Genomic DNA, 16,089 nt, shown 5'->3' with positions numbered 1-16,089 from the left:
CTGATCAGATAGCATTCAAAAATTTAGTTTTGGTCATTGAATGTCTAAATTTTCCTTAGTAATGACCTTTCTTTGCAAACCAAAACTCTTCTCAGAGCTAAAGTTTCTCTTTGTATGTCTAAAAAATCATGTGAAGCCCTTCAAGGAAGACATCGATGGGATTGAGAAGTTGCTTTCTGTGCTGGAAGACTTATTTTTACTTTCCTCTGCCAGGCCCCTTAGTCAGATGTACAAAGGCTCCCACAGACCTGGAGAAACTTCATCTCTCTCACCCAGATTTCCCTTGAATGATGATGACCTTTGTCAGTCTGTGGCAGCCAATAATAATCCATCACAGTGCCAAGGCAAACAGGAGGAACATGGCAAGGACATCATCAGAGCCACAGGAAAGCAATCCTTAACTGGGTCCTGGGGGTTCTGGATCAAAATATTTAGACTGAGTCAAAGTTTAGGACCTGCTTAATAGGCAGTCAAATGGGTAGTTCTGTTCATAAATACAGACCCTCCAAGAACAGCTAATTTACCAGCTCCAAGAATCATAAGACACTGGGAAAATCACTGTCACGTGTCATGAGGCAGTTGACCTCCAGACCTGGAAATGGAGAGCCAAAGAAGGGAGGAAGAGTGGAGGTCTAGTTAACATAGTGACACAAGGTTCTTCTTCCTTCTTCTTCTTCTTCTTCTTCTTCTTCTTCTTCTTCTTCTTCTTCTTCTTCTTCTTCTTCTTCTTCTTCTTCTCCTTCGTCTTCTTCTTCTTCTCCTCCTCCTCCTCCTTCTCCCCTCCTCTTCTTCCCCCCATCCATCCTTTTCTTCCCTCACTCTCTCCTTCCCAAGTGGCCTCTCTGTGCTCCCTTTCTCTGTCCCCTTTCCCTTCCCTTCCCCCCAATAAAACTTTTCACATAAAACAAAACATAGTAGCATAGGATCAAGGCAGAATTTCTTGTTGCTACCTACTTACAAGCCATTTAGTACTATCTTTCCTCAAATTCATATACGAAGCCCTGTGGGATATTATCGCCTGCTATATGAACTCATTTTTACACAGAAGGATGCCTTCTACATTTCATATACAATAGGATGCGACAAAAACAATGGAGCCTTAAGGTGGCTCAGCAACTAAATGCACTTTCCCACAAGCCTCAAGACCTAACATCTGAAGGTTGTCTGTCTCCACACACACCACAGTATTCACACCACCTTCACCAGACACACAATAACAATTTTTAAAAAGTGAAATGAGTCTATTTTCCAACATTCCTCTCATGGACATTTAGGCATTATTAACTAATGTCAACTAATATTTAGGCATTATCCCTTGTTGACAGGGGAATCAAAATATGGAGAGTCGCTGTTTTAATTAATGGCAGAGATATGGGCAGTGAGGACACAAAAAGTAAATGTGTTAATTGGGTGCTTGCATCCTTTGCCTAGTCTCCGGGAATTTGGACTGGACTGTGGGCAATGAGAGAATGAGTGAAAAACAGACACAAGACACAGACAGAAAAGCTGAGATCAGATGGACTGGGTTTTCTGATGGAGAAACCACAGCACCCCAGAAGCTCAGCATATTTATTTTATAGTTGAGCAGGGAAGCAGGGCTATTGCCTACAGTGTAACAAGGGGATAGTACTATTACAAATAAACAGGAAGGCTATGTTTACATTTTATAGCTACATCAAGGACACAGGGTTAGTTCATCCCAGGAGGAGCATGGTCTTCGGGCCTTTGTAAAGGAGCAGCCTTGAACATCCGGGGATGTGGAAAGCTATGGTGGACATTCTCTGCACTCATTGCCAACACTGCAACTTGATTTGCTACTTCCCTTTGAGCCTCACTCCCAGGGTAAAGGAAGGTTTTGCCATTCCTCTTGGTGTCTGAGGTTTTGGGGTCTTTGCCATGGCTGTGCCCAAGTCAACGTCACATATCAAACCTGGACTTCACACACTCAGGGCTTTCTTTACTCCTTCAACTTTAGTGTTGGAGGTGATTGAATAGTGACATTTCTTCTGGTTACAAGCATGCATTTAGCCTTTTGGCTGCCTCTGGCATTTCAGGGACAAGAGCTGCCTTTCCTACAGTTTGGGGGTGAGGATCCCCCAGCCTTTTGCATATGCTCATTGCACAGCTTCTCTCTGAGGCTTCCCTTCCCAGGTAGAGCTCTCCTCCTGTCCTGGTCTTACTACTCCCCACCACTGAGCAGTACATGGTTTTCCAATCCTCCTGTCCCAAGGATTGACACTATGACTGTGACATCAGTTATGATTTGACTGTTGAAGTGTTTATGACAGGCTCATGTTGGAACACAGTTGATGCCCAGCTGGTAACACTGTCTGGGAAGGTTGTGAAGCATAGCATAGTGTGCAGTTGGGTAATGAATCACAAGGGGGGTCTTGAATGTTCTAGTCTGCCCCACTTTCAGCTGAGCTCTGTGTCTCCTGATCTCTGGAGATGGAGGCGAGTTGAGCTGCAAGTTCACATCACTAGTGAGGGGGGCTGATCTCCACCCTTTCACCCTTAGACTTGGTGTGTCCTTGCTAGTGAGATGCTCTTTGTAGAGAAGGGTGTTTACATCCTGTTTCCTGAACCCTGTCTGTCACTAGTTGGAGAGTTGAGACTATTCACGTCTAGGAATATCACTGGGATGAACTTTCAGTCATGTGATCTTTGCTTTTTGCTTGCTTGTTTCAATCATGTTTATTCTTCTCTTTTTCCCATGTTTATATTATGGATATATTTTTAATTAGCCATGATTGATTCTTAGTTCTCCTTTGTGTTCCTTTCATGAAATGTATCCTTTTGTGATCATATAGCCAAATGGACACATATCCATCCGTGTGCTAAAAAGGATATATAATTATCAGCATTCAAAATGAACACTCATCCTCAGGGAATCAGTCAGCTATATCACAGAGCAGCAGAGTGGGGTGGGGAGAGAAAGGAGCAAATGCTTGCTGACTTCTAAAGGGAGAAACAGGTGCGGAAATGCATCCAGCAAGGTTTTCTCTGCCAACTGCTGATGTTCTCTAGGCAGCAGTCTCCATAGCGTGCATATAGTGCCAGGAGTTATCCCATTTCTCTTTCCAGAGGAAATTCATCTTCCCAAACATTCCAAGACCAAGCGTGTAACTGAGGACTTGCATCGAGGAAGTCAGTGCTGCACACTCACAGCCCATCACTGTGAGACTGCTGGAAGTGGGCATCATGCTGACCCTGCCCCCTGACAATGGGTAGAACATACACAGGGCATTCAGGCAGATACTTAGGCAGCTCAAAGGGCCCTGTGTTGCATGGCCACATCATGGCTATGTCACACGTTACAGGGCTGTGTAAGGACTCAGTACGCATGTGCAAGCTTCCCCTTTTAAGCAAGCACCTCCATGTGCTCTCGCTCACTCTCTCTTCATCTCCCTGCTCTCCTTGCCCCCTCCTCTCTCGCTGTCCTTTCTCTGCCTCCCTTCTCCACTTCTCTCTTTCTCTCTGTTCCAAGTTGACCAACACCCCCTTCCCTTCTTCCCTTTCCCTTCAATAAACTCCATCACTATGTGACCCTTTACACAGCATCCCATCACACATGGTACTCTAACAGCCCGTCACTGTGTGAGCTTTACACTAGCAGACCATTCACAAGCACATTTCTTTTCCAATACTCAGGCATCTGCACAGGGTTTATCTTATCTGGCCCTAAATTTCAAAACAGTCAAATGACTTACTGACTCACACAAAATTAATTTTTCAGAAGATTCAAGTCCAGCTTTTTCAAGTTCAAGTTAAGCATTATTTTAGTCTACCTAAATTAAACACCATTTTAGTCTATGTTTTGTAGCTGGATACTTTTCTCTGTCTTATCTGGTACTACTGGACCAGTTTCTCTTCTTCCCATTGGTCCCCACAGCCACTTATAAAATAATCACTCTGAGGCTTAATGTTAATTACAAAGAGTTTGGCCTAATAACTCAAGTTTATTATTAACTAGCTCTTACAACTTAAATTGACACATTTCTATTATATTATGAATAGCCATGTGGCCATGGAATTACTTCTATTTCTCCAGTAGCTACTGGCATCTCCCAGACTCTGCCTTCCTTATCCCTGTATCTCTGCTTGGACTCCCACCTGGCTCTATCTCTGCTTGGTTATTGACTAAATTAGCTTCTTTATTAACGAATGCTAATAGAATATATTCACAGCATTCAGAAGGACATCTCACATCTTCACCCCTTTTCTCTCTAATTAAAAAGGAAGATTTTAACTTTAACATTGTAAAATTACATATAACAAAACAGTTATCAAGCAAAAATTACAGTTTCAATATTTAGTCTATTTGTATTTGGCAAAATTAAAGAAAATACTCTATCATTTATCCTATCTCTGTGAGTCTAAAGTTTTATTTCTAATTTGTCTTTTATCATAACCAAGGAAAACTATAATTATAACTATCTAGTCTTCAACTACTTCAAAGACCCTAGAAGGGTAAAATGTTACCAAATGTTACCTAGACAGGGACATTAGGCTGTCTAGGCAGTCACCCAAAGTTCCTCTGCAACATTGGGGTATCTATCTTTAACCTACAGGCCTAGAATATTTGAAAGCCTTTTCTAAGAAGCAGGATATAATGAAGGACTGTTCTACCTTTTCTTGGCAAAGTTCAGCAGTCCTTTCTTTTTATGGGTTTGTCCCACTTGGATAACATACAGTCAGCAGTAGAGGCAAGAACACTTTCTTGCCGAGTGGTTAACTTTTGACACAAAGAAAGTAAACTGCATATGGAGTTTTCTTTGATGTCCATCATCTCTTTGAAGTAGATTGGTGCTGCTGGGAGCAGACATATCTAAATCCTTAAAACATTTTAAATGCCATAGTCTGTAGGTCTTTGAAGATTTCCTATCTATCTGAAATACAACCCTAACTAACATGATTATAATTTTGACTATTATATATGACTATCTATTAATCTGTATAATTACACATTCCATTTTTAATTGAGCTGTATAAACATAATGCCTTAAACAAGAGTAGAAATATATATACAGTATAACAAAGTTAACTTTAAGTTAGTATTAATATCAATGAAATCTATACCAGTGTATAGATTTTTTGTTGTTTTTTATATTAAAGTAGATTTAATAATCTACCTTTTCACCATCATTTCTATATCATACTCTCTTCTTTAGAAAGAGATTGACAATGGAATTATTGACTATAAAATTTTAGCACATGACATTCATATTTCATATTTCAATGTCAAGTGTAGCAATGGGCTACTCAAGGAATGGAATGCCGTTCCTATGTCCATCCCTGTGCTAATAATTTAAACAAATCTAAATCACAGGAACACTTCTTTCAGAGGCCATGGGTTGTTGTGACATTAGCACTCAGAAAAGCATAAGGAACAATTATTACAATCACAGTTTCTCCTACAAAGTGATTTTGTAAAAGAACAAAGTTGAAGATTTACATTAGATGATTTTGAGATTTAGTATAAAGTTACACCAATTGCAGCACTAACATAAATTAGAAAAGCAAAATGGAACAGACCGGTGTGTGTGTGTGTGTGTGTGTATTCAATTAATTTGCTTTCAAAGAATGTACTAAGAAAATCCAATAGAAAATGACCATATTAAATATGTGAAATAACTGTAAAAATGAACATTGAAACTTGATTATAACTAATGATTAAAAATTATCTGGAAGGAGAATACAAACTTTAAAATGAGACTATGCTAAACAAAAATAAATGAAAACCTTTATGCTCAAATAAAGGTAAAGATATTTTAGTAAAGAAACAAACAAAAAATACAAACCTTAAAAAAATAGATCACTAAGTCACTAAGAATTAGTATATATGTTCTGAGCAGCATGTGATTTCAACCAGCCACAATATGCAAAGAACTCCTCTAACTCAACAATCAGCAGACAGACATTGCGACAAAATATATAGGGTAAGTTCACAGTTTCACTATAAAAATGTGGGAACAGAAAGCACACACGTGAGAAGCTCAGCTTTGCTTCCCTGGAGAACCACAAACCAAATTATAATTAAGTTCAGTTTCAAACTTACCAGAATCGTGTGATTAACAGAAAAAGGCAAGACCACATGTGGGTGATAAGTGCAGTCCAGTCAATTCATACTTTCACCAAGAATGAAAGCTTCATTTCTAAGTATTACTCACAAGATGGAAAACAAAAACTGTACTAGCAGAAAGAATTATTAAAGACTGCTCAGACATATTTAGTCCTCAGAGTTCCCTAATCCCCAAAGTTCCCAAATGAAATAACCTGAATACTCTTAAACTGGTGAGTATTTGCCAGTTATCATCAGTCCACACAAAGGGTAGTACTTGGCAATTAAAAACTAAAAGGAATGAATGAACCACTGAGATATAAATAAGTCTCAAAAACATCCAGAGCAAATAAAGCCATTCTTTTTATTATTATTATATTAATAATACATTATTACATATTTATATTTTATTATGTATTTTATGTTACAGAAAAGTACTATATTACATATAAATATACATTTTTTTACACAAAATGTTCCAATTTTTGTCCTTATAACATGGCATCCATGCCTTCTGTTCATCAGTATCAGGTAATTCTACTTCAGGCTGATAAAAAGGCTTGAAGATTCTTGCTACCTCTAAAGTCAGGAGGCACAGCCAACTGGATTTTCCAACTCATTCAACAAAGCATACACAGAAGTGATATTTGAATCCATCCTAGTTTTTAGGGGCAGTGCTCACACAATCAAGTATTCTCCCCACATAGTCTCTGCTTAATGAGATTTGAGTGATGAGTTGCAAGGGAAATCAATGTGCAAAGTGGCCATGGTCACTGTGGGAACTAAGCCCTGTGCAGCTTGTTAAGGCCCATGTCCTGGAAAGATTATGCTATACCACGCAATCTATTCCTATTCAATTAAATTCCAAGATGAGATTATGTCGTCACAGTTTATTTAGTATTTCCTACATCCAGACAGACACAAAATGCTGATATATTGTTAAGACTTCTCTCCTCATACCACTCAAGAGAGATTCCTAATTCAATGGCATATCTTATAGTCTAGGGTTTCATTGATATATAAGTGAGAGTCTGCTTGCTGCCTCCATTTGTAAGACGCTTCCTTGTCTTCCTTGCTAAATATTCTACACCTTCTGCAAGAGCCCAGGCAATTTTATTCCCTTTGTATACCTTATTCTTGAAGCCCTCAAGAATGTCAGAACTTCCAGTGATGTTTCTCCTTCATAATGCCCTACCCAGACCTTCACCATAAAGATATGTATTATGGTCTGTATGGAGAAAGCAGGCCTGTCCCCCAACTGTCTTCCATGTACATATTTTCCTAAACACTATAAATGGCAAACAGAGGGCAATCTTCCCCACAGGAAGAGAGCACATTTGGTCACTATGGACAAGTCGCCCTATTTTAACCACAGTGGATCTTCAGGTGCCCATCTTCACTGTGAGGGTATCATTCATAACAGAGTGACCCAGGTCACAGCTTCAGTAAAATTAATCCCTTCAGGGTGTGGTGACATACATTATATAGGAGCATATGGTCTTGTAAGGTTTTCATATCCCCTGTCCCTTCACAGAGCTCTTATTCCTTTGCCCGGGATTTCTTATCATTTATTCTATTATTTCATTTCAATTTTTTATATATTTTGTTTTGAGATTGGGCTTCTCTCCCTAGCCCAGAATGGCCTTTTACCTCACAAACAACAAACAAAAATGTATTTTCTCATGTTCCTACTTGAGCTGCTGTCATCTGCACCTGTCATTTGGTAATATTTCTTTGTCCATCTGCCATTGTCCATGCAAGGCTTTGAGTACTAATAATTAGACAAAATGCTCCTCTAGAAACCAAAGGCATCCCTAAGATGACTGGTATCTTCTGTTTATGTGTATCAGAGGCACCCTGTTTATGTCTGTTGCCATGGAAGATCTAACCCTAAGATTTGTCTCACTCCTTGATTCACCTTGAGAGTAAATCAAGACCACTTGAGGAAAAAGCAGTTCCAGATAGTTCAGATTAACTAGCTTTCCCCATCCCTAAGCACCACTATCTTTAAGATATCGCCAACACATTGCCAGCATTCAAAACTCTTGTGAAACAACCTATATTCATAGCCCTTGCTAGTAATGACAAAAGCACACATTTTCTATGAAGCTAGCTACTAAAAAACTTATCAAGTATCTCCCCCAAGGAGTTGAATGATTGCTCTGGTACAGTTTAGATAGCTGTTGTCCCTCAGTTCCCACAACGCTTGTCCAGGTTTGGTTCTGTGTTGCTGAAGTCAGAGTCCTGGTCTCACTCAGCAGAGATCCTGAGGTACTTCAGGGAGAAACCAATGGTCTAGAAACCCCAATGCACTAGAAATCTGTGCCTCTGTTTCAGACAGTAGGCAACCGTGAAACTTAAACAAGAGAAAAAGCCTGTAAGAGATCAGAGATGGTTCCAGCCCTCACCTGTGCTTCCAGAGAGAGAAAGAAACTGAGTTCCACGTAGGAAAGTGGGAAGGTTCCTCACTAGCTGGAGCACCCAGAGATAAACTCTTTTTGTAGATACACTCAAATTCATACAAATAATATGAAAATGATCATGTGAACTGCTTCTGCAAATTCACAACAGCTAATAGCAGGAGCCCAACTGCTCCATCATGCATTAGTTTTCATTCTTACTAGTTAGACATGCATTTATTCTTTTACATATAGTATGCACCAGATTTTCTTTTACCGAATTTTTTCTAGAAGAGTAAATTTAGAGATACAATTAAAACATATGTTACTGGTGAAGTGAATTAATATATGTAATAATTAATATATTAATATGAAATACTAAAAGCTTAATATAGATAAATATTTATGATATGGAATAACCACAACCTAGATAACATTTATCAAGAACATATAAATACTAAGGAGTGACTCAATGTGATGTTTAATATTGACTGCCTTCAGGCACAGCCATGACAGGTTATGTTGGCAAGGTCATTTGAGGTGAGAGGACCCATCCAAGTGTGGGTGGCACCATTCCCTGGGCTTGAGTCCAGGAGAAAGTGAGCTGAGCACCAACATTCATCAGTCTCTGCGTTCCCATTGTGGATGTGATGTGACCAGTTGCTTCAGGCTCTTGCTGCCTTGACTTTCTCATGATGAGCTGTATGCTGAAGGTCAAACCTTCCTTAAGTTACTTTGTCATGGTATTTTATCACAGCAACAAGAAAAAAAATCCAAGATACTTGACTGTGTGCTTCAGATAAGGTCTCTTGTTTACTCTTCATAATTCATTGTAGTGGATTCTTTTCTCCACCCAACAAGGTAGTTAAACAAAGAAAGCCCTGAAGCATAACCCTCGGCTTTCTGTGTTGATTTTGTATTCTGAAATTTTATTGAGTGCCGTTTAAAGCAATTCTTCAGCTTTTTGGAAGAGTATTGTAAGTATTGATAGAGTTCTTTGTTGCGAGTTTGGTGGATTGAAACAGTGAAACCATAAGCTTTGATGTGATAAGAGACTATTATTCCTGATTCAATGTTATTGCTCATTGTATTCTGTTTGAATTTCCTGTCTCTTCGTGATTCAGTATTGGTAGATTGTGTGTGTCTAAGCATTTATCTACTTTCCAACCCTTCCTTTTCTCTGGTGTCAGTTTAAATTTATTATTTTTATTTCGGATTTTGCTCCCTTAGGTTTTCTCTTTGAGTTAGTTACTTTAATAAACATCAATCTCATTTTTGATTCTTAGAGCCAATGTGTTGATCTTTTTGATAGCTTTTGTGCCCAGTCTTACCTATCTCTACACTAGCCTGCTAAGGCCTTTCTCCTGCTGGTGCTGAGCTTAGAATGATCTTTGCATAGCTCTCTGAAAGGTTGTATAAGTTTGCTTTTCTTTCGTCATTGTAAATGTCCTTCTCAGATGTTTAAATCTCATAAGATTGGGCATGCCACATTAATAGCATAAAAAGACTTTTCTACTTTTCTTTTGGTTTCTTCTTTAACCTATTGGTAGTCCAGAAATATATTGCTAAATTTCCATGTACTTGGGAATATTCCAGACCAAGCTGGAATATTTATCTATGTCTTATATTACCATTGTAATAAGAAATTGATCACATTATGTCTTAGACAAAAAGGCACAAAGAAAAGGCAAAAATAATGAATCTATGGGGAATATACATGTACCACTCTTGGGAATAACTCACAGAACATCATAGATGCAGAAGAATGGTGAATAACTGGGTATAGGAGTGGAGAAATGGGGAGAGGATGGTTAAAGGGCACAAACCTACAAGATAGCTAAATTCTTCAGACCTAATTTATGACATTGGGACTGTAGTGAGCAATGCTATAACACACACTTAAATTTTTTTGAAAGGGTAGACCTAAAGAACTCTCACCACAAAGAAAATCAATGCTGGGAAATGATTGATGTGTTAGCAATAAACATTTCACTCTGTGTATGTATTCTTCATTTTAAATATACATCATGTGTCAATCATACCTCAATAAAATTGGGGGAAAATAAGCATATGAAGATGAAAATGAATATTCTGGGGTATTTTTCTCTAGGAACAAAAACACACTTCAATTTTCTTTTTTCAGCTGGTTGTTGCTCCTGCCATAAATACACCACTCATATGGCCACTGGACTAATTATCATTTTAAAAGGTTATTTCCACTGCTAAATAAAAGAATTACTTTCTCTCTCATTAGCCTTTTGTTAACAGCAACATTGAGTTTATTGAGAAGACAAGGCAGTGGCAAGAGTTGTAACTGTTTGTAGCAGACCTGGTCTATTTGATGGGAGGGGTAAGTAAATAGCTTTAGAGAGTGGCACAACACCAACCTGCTAAATCCTCTAGTAGGCTAGAGTCATGTGACCTAAAGCAATTAGACCACTGATTTCTATAACTCTGCCTTGAAAAATGAGGCATGCTCTGATGTCACAGATTGAATGGAGGAACTGCTAAGCTAGTGTTGATTTCTGAAAACATATTATTATAAGTTGTCTGCCAGAGAGGATATGATGGAAATCATGTATAATTGGAAATTCAGACTTAGTTTGTCTCACCATAGGACTATGCAATGAGAACAGATGTACCTACAAACAGACAAGATCCACTTTGGTTTTTCTGGCGGGTAGACTGAGGCTTTATACAGGATACACCGAGCTTCTCCATAATCAAACCAGAAGCCACAAGCCACAATACATGCAAGGGGTCTCAGGGAGTAGTGCCACCATAAGAAGCCTGGGGGTTGCAGGAGGATTAACCTCCTACAGTTGACCCTTCTATTTGGTCAGAGCCAAACATATGACCAAAGTTGGTCAGGTGACCACGGTTAATGCCAGTCATGATATGTCACCTTCAGTGTGACCTGAGAAGAAGTGTTCTTCGTCTGCAGGCATTTCCTCTTTATATTTATAACCTCCATCCAACCACGAAATGCGAGACAAATGCAAATTGCCTGACTAGTAGTACACCTTAAAAACAGTCAAGGGCATCAAAAAGGAAGGGTAGACAGTGGGGAATACTAGAGCACTTCAAAGAAACAGATCCAATAGAATAGACACAACCATATGCTACAAGAAAATCAATGCAATTATAGAAACCAAAAAGTGCAAGCTAGATAAACAGGAACACATGTGGCATGTCTAAAGCCATGTTCAAAGACATGAGAGTCAGGGACCAATAGACAACTTTCGGTCTCATCAAAAGCCAAGGAACCTAGAGAGCATAAGGTAATATGTCAAATCAGTTAAAGAAGGGCAGTCACCCTTCCTCTACCTTTGGGCTTCGTTTGGGACTGGGGGACATCTCCCCACATGGAGGAAGACCATCTGTTTTGCAGAGTTCACCAGCTGAACTCTTCTCAAAATGTTTTCAAAGGCACACCCAGAAACCATGTATTATCCTAGGAATCTTCTATCTCAGTCAAGCACAGAACTATTTACCTGAGACAACAATGGTGAGTGGACAGGAATGGGCTACTGTTTAGTCAAAGCCTACCAAGGACAAAACACCTTGCCAAGGTCTTTATGCTGTACCAGTGAGAACAGCAACACTGTAAGAATTGTGTTATCTCAGAAAATGAGACGCAATGGTCATGTCACCCCTGAAAGGTAAAGATCACATTTGAACAGAGATCAGTCATGTGTGTCTAGTCCTTTGCAGATAGAGAACATTACCACAGCCCAGAATAACATTCTTTTTCTACCCTAGTGACAAGGGCTATGGCAAATGGAGACTACATATGCTTACTGCAAATTAAAAACTAAGGCTTTAGTCTTAAGCGGTGCTTCACACTTTTATAAGGTCTGTCATATCTGAAAGAATTTCTTAAACTAACTGAGAATTTAGTCAAGGGTTGTGGGGAGAGAAGAGGAAAAAAGAAGGGAGAAGGAACAAAGATAGAGTAGGAGGATAGAGAGAAGCATGAACGAGGGAAACAAAGACCATGTCTTTATGTCTCTGTAGACTTTATATCCAAGCCCCATAACATGGGGACTCAGCCAAGAGCCACCAATTTCTCTTATGACTGCTCATTTTGGAGAGCTGCTTCTCGGCTATGTGTTCACAGTTACATGCATTCGCATGTTGTCTCTGATGCCAGTATAAATGAAACTAGCTGGATCCAGAATGTGGGCTTTCAGGGAGCGGTGCTGGCCTCCTCTTACCCTGGAAAAGAACCTTGTAGAGCATGCAACAAAAAACACAATGGAAGCCTGCACAATCCATGCCCAATATTTTAAAACCTGAAATTCATTCAGTGCAAATGTTGGCTTGTTTAAATTAAGATGTTCTATAATAAAAACATGAAGCACACTGAAGCTAATTTAGGCAGAAAGTCTTTTTAATTATGTAGGTATGGTGAGTCAAAACCTGGATTTGGTTTGCTGTCAATTTTGAATATTAATATCTACTCTTTAACTCTCTGACATTTGTCAGCAAATGATTCAAACTGTGATAGTCTATTGTTTTGCCATGTGTATTAGTTACTTTTCTTGTTGAAATATGGTAGCGACTTAAGGGGAGAAAAGTGTATTTTCATTCTCAGAGTCAGAGGTTACAGCTCATTTGTTGGGGTAGACTTGGTGGCAGGGAGAGTGACTTCACAGCAGGAGCTGACAGTGCATCTGACTCACATATTGGAGGATGAGGAGGCAGGGATAGGACTGGTATCAGGACCAGGCTTTGGGTCTCACAGTCCTGGCCCCAGTATCCATCTCTTCCATTCAGGCCTCACCTCCCACTGGTTGCATAGATCTCAAAATAGAACATACTATGGATGTACAAACAAAAATCTGAACCTGTGGGGACCCTTTTCAGATTCAATCCATAGACGTCTGCTTAGAAGTTATTGGCTTCTTCAGTCTTGCATTGGGGAATTGTGTGGGCTTTCAACTTGGCACTATCAGCCTAGAATTTTTCTCTATTAAATTTCGACTTTATTGGTGGAAATGAGAAATGTAATGGTTTGAAAATTTTCTTAATTTGGCTATATTATCATTAATCAAGTATCATGTGAATTAAAATTATCATTAATTTCCCAATTATCTCTTTAAATCCGTATGTATTTCTACTTATGCGAGAGAAATTAATCATTGCTCTACCAGTATCAAAGAAAATAAGACACAGACTTTGAGTGACACTATTTTCTCTACTAAAATGGGAGGTGTGAACAAGGCAGTTGAACTTGGACTGTGACACCAGGCCCATGGTTTTGTGAAGCAAGGGACAATGGCTGAGAACAACATCCCAGCTAATTAATTCCATAGCAAATCTCCATTCTTGTCCCTAACAGTTAAGGTTCTGTCCTAAACCTATGAACAATGTCCTCAAAGACTGAGCTAATAATCTTAGAAGCTCTTTGGTCTGATCCATGGAACAATATTTCCTTATCATGTGTACAATGTCTAGGTTGAGAGGAAGGGGGTGAAATTATACCGTATTTACAATGGGATTTTCAAACAAACAAACTAAACCTAATCTTTCTTACAACATTCCTAAACACAAAGGAAACAAAAATGTAACAAACTTCCATGTTTTTATTTCATTCTATCTTAAAACCACAATAAGATTAAAACAAATTTGCTTGTGTGATCTGTTTGTTTGTTAACTCATGGATTTACTCTGTAACCAGTCTGTCCTATGATTTGTCCAGAGGGCTAGGCTGGTCTCAAACTCATGCCAATCCTCTTGCTTCAGTCTCCTGAGTGCTAGAATTGTATGTGTAAGCCACCATGCCTGACTTGTATGTGTAGTTTTAATGATTATTATTTTATGAAAAAGCATGGATTCATTGTCATCACTGGAAATAAGTTAGGAAGAGTAAGGCAGGGGCTGATAACAAATTAACAATGCATTAATTCTGAAACTGCCAAATAATTAATGGTGACATGTCTTTATTGCGGGCCAGTGTCAAAAATAGCTTCCAGAAATATAAGAATATTCATCAGAACAGAATTAACTTCCCAAAGAAATAAAAAGAACCTTACTTTGTCAATGCATAGTAATTTTATCTTCTCATAAAACATTCACCACGTCTAGAATACATGTATCATTGTCAATGTTCAACTTTTGCCTAAGAGCTGAACAGATAATTCATACTGTATGCAATCATTGCTGTGTAGGATGTCCTGGGCAACTTGTCACTGTGCTCCAAATTTATCTTCCTCTATATTTCCATCATACTAAAAAATTATGTATATTCTAGACATGTTCACTACTTGACTGAAAACTGCATAAATATTCCTCAAATTATACAACTGTTCTATTTCAGAAGTTATTTGTAAATCAAAGTTTGGAAGGTGAAAAATACTACATTTTATGTATTCAAGATATATACTGGAAAGGTTAAAGAAAAAGTGAGTGGGGATAAACAGAAAAATATGTGAACTGAGATCAGTATTCCAGAGATTTCAGGGCGGCGCACAAACACTGACCACCATTACCCTGTCTCTTAACAGAATAAAAGGACAGTAGGGCAATACAAGCAGAGTCCCAGCATTGGGAACTAACCATTCAATTTTACTGAAAATCTGTAATTTCTCTTTCCAATGATGTCTGCTTTAAAAGTAAAGGAGAATCTTGACATTTGCAGGAAATGCATGCATCTAGAAAGCATTATGTTAAGTGAAATAAGCCAGATGCAGACAAATGTCACTTTATTTCTTCAGGTGTAGAGCCTAAATTGTGTGTGTGTGTGTGTGTGTGTGTGTGTGTGTGTGTGTGATGAAACTAGAAGGGCTTCAGGAAAGAGGAGAAAGTCTTAAGTAAAATGGGTAGATTTGGAATGCGTTACATGCAATTTTTAAAAAGCAAAGTTATGACTAGTTGAAAGAAGGAAATCAGTTTGAATAGGGAAAGGGGCATGCAGGTAAGCAGGGCATGGCAAATAAGATGGAAGAATAATAGTATATGTAAGTCAAGATGCCATACTGAAACCCATAAATGTGTATGCTACCCTAAAATCCCATTAAAAATTTGAGAAGCTGTTCAGGGAAGTTTCTGTCCTGTCTGATCCTGTAGCCCTTTAGTCCCAAATGAACACACAGAGGCTTACACTAACTATAAACTGTTTGGCTTGCATTGCTCAGGCTTATTACTAATAAACTCTCACAATTTAAATTAACCCACAATTCTTATCTATAGTTAGTCACATGGCTTGATACCTTTTCTCAGTAAGACATTCTCATCTTGCTTCCTCTGTGTCTGGCTGGCGACTGCTTCTCTGACTCCTCTTCCCAGAATTCTCCTAGTCTGATTACCCCACCTATACTTCCTGCCTGGCTATTGGTCAATCAGGATTTTATTAAACCAATAGGAGTGACAAATCTTTACAGGGTACAACAGCATTATCCCACATCAAAAAGAGAAGAGGAGACAGCCAGTGCTTGCTTAGAGTACATGAGAATGGATGTCTGTAGCTGCATAACACAAATGCATTAAGAATTTTAATGGAAAAATAGTAGAAATGGAAAAGAAGAGATTAAAAGCCAAGCAAAGACTATTTTTGTTTGCTATTAATATCTGCCACATGCCAGTTTTAATAGAAATCAGACTTCATTTACTAAAATTTGTTTTCCA

Source organism: Mesocricetus auratus, unplaced genomic scaffold (assembly GCF_017639785.1).
Source record: "Mesocricetus auratus isolate SY011 unplaced genomic scaffold, BCM_Maur_2.0 Super-Scaffold_100006, whole genome shotgun sequence".
NCBI lineage: Eukaryota > Metazoa > Chordata > Mammalia > Rodentia > Cricetidae > Mesocricetus > Mesocricetus auratus.
Note: the sequence above shows the minus strand (reverse complement) of the source record.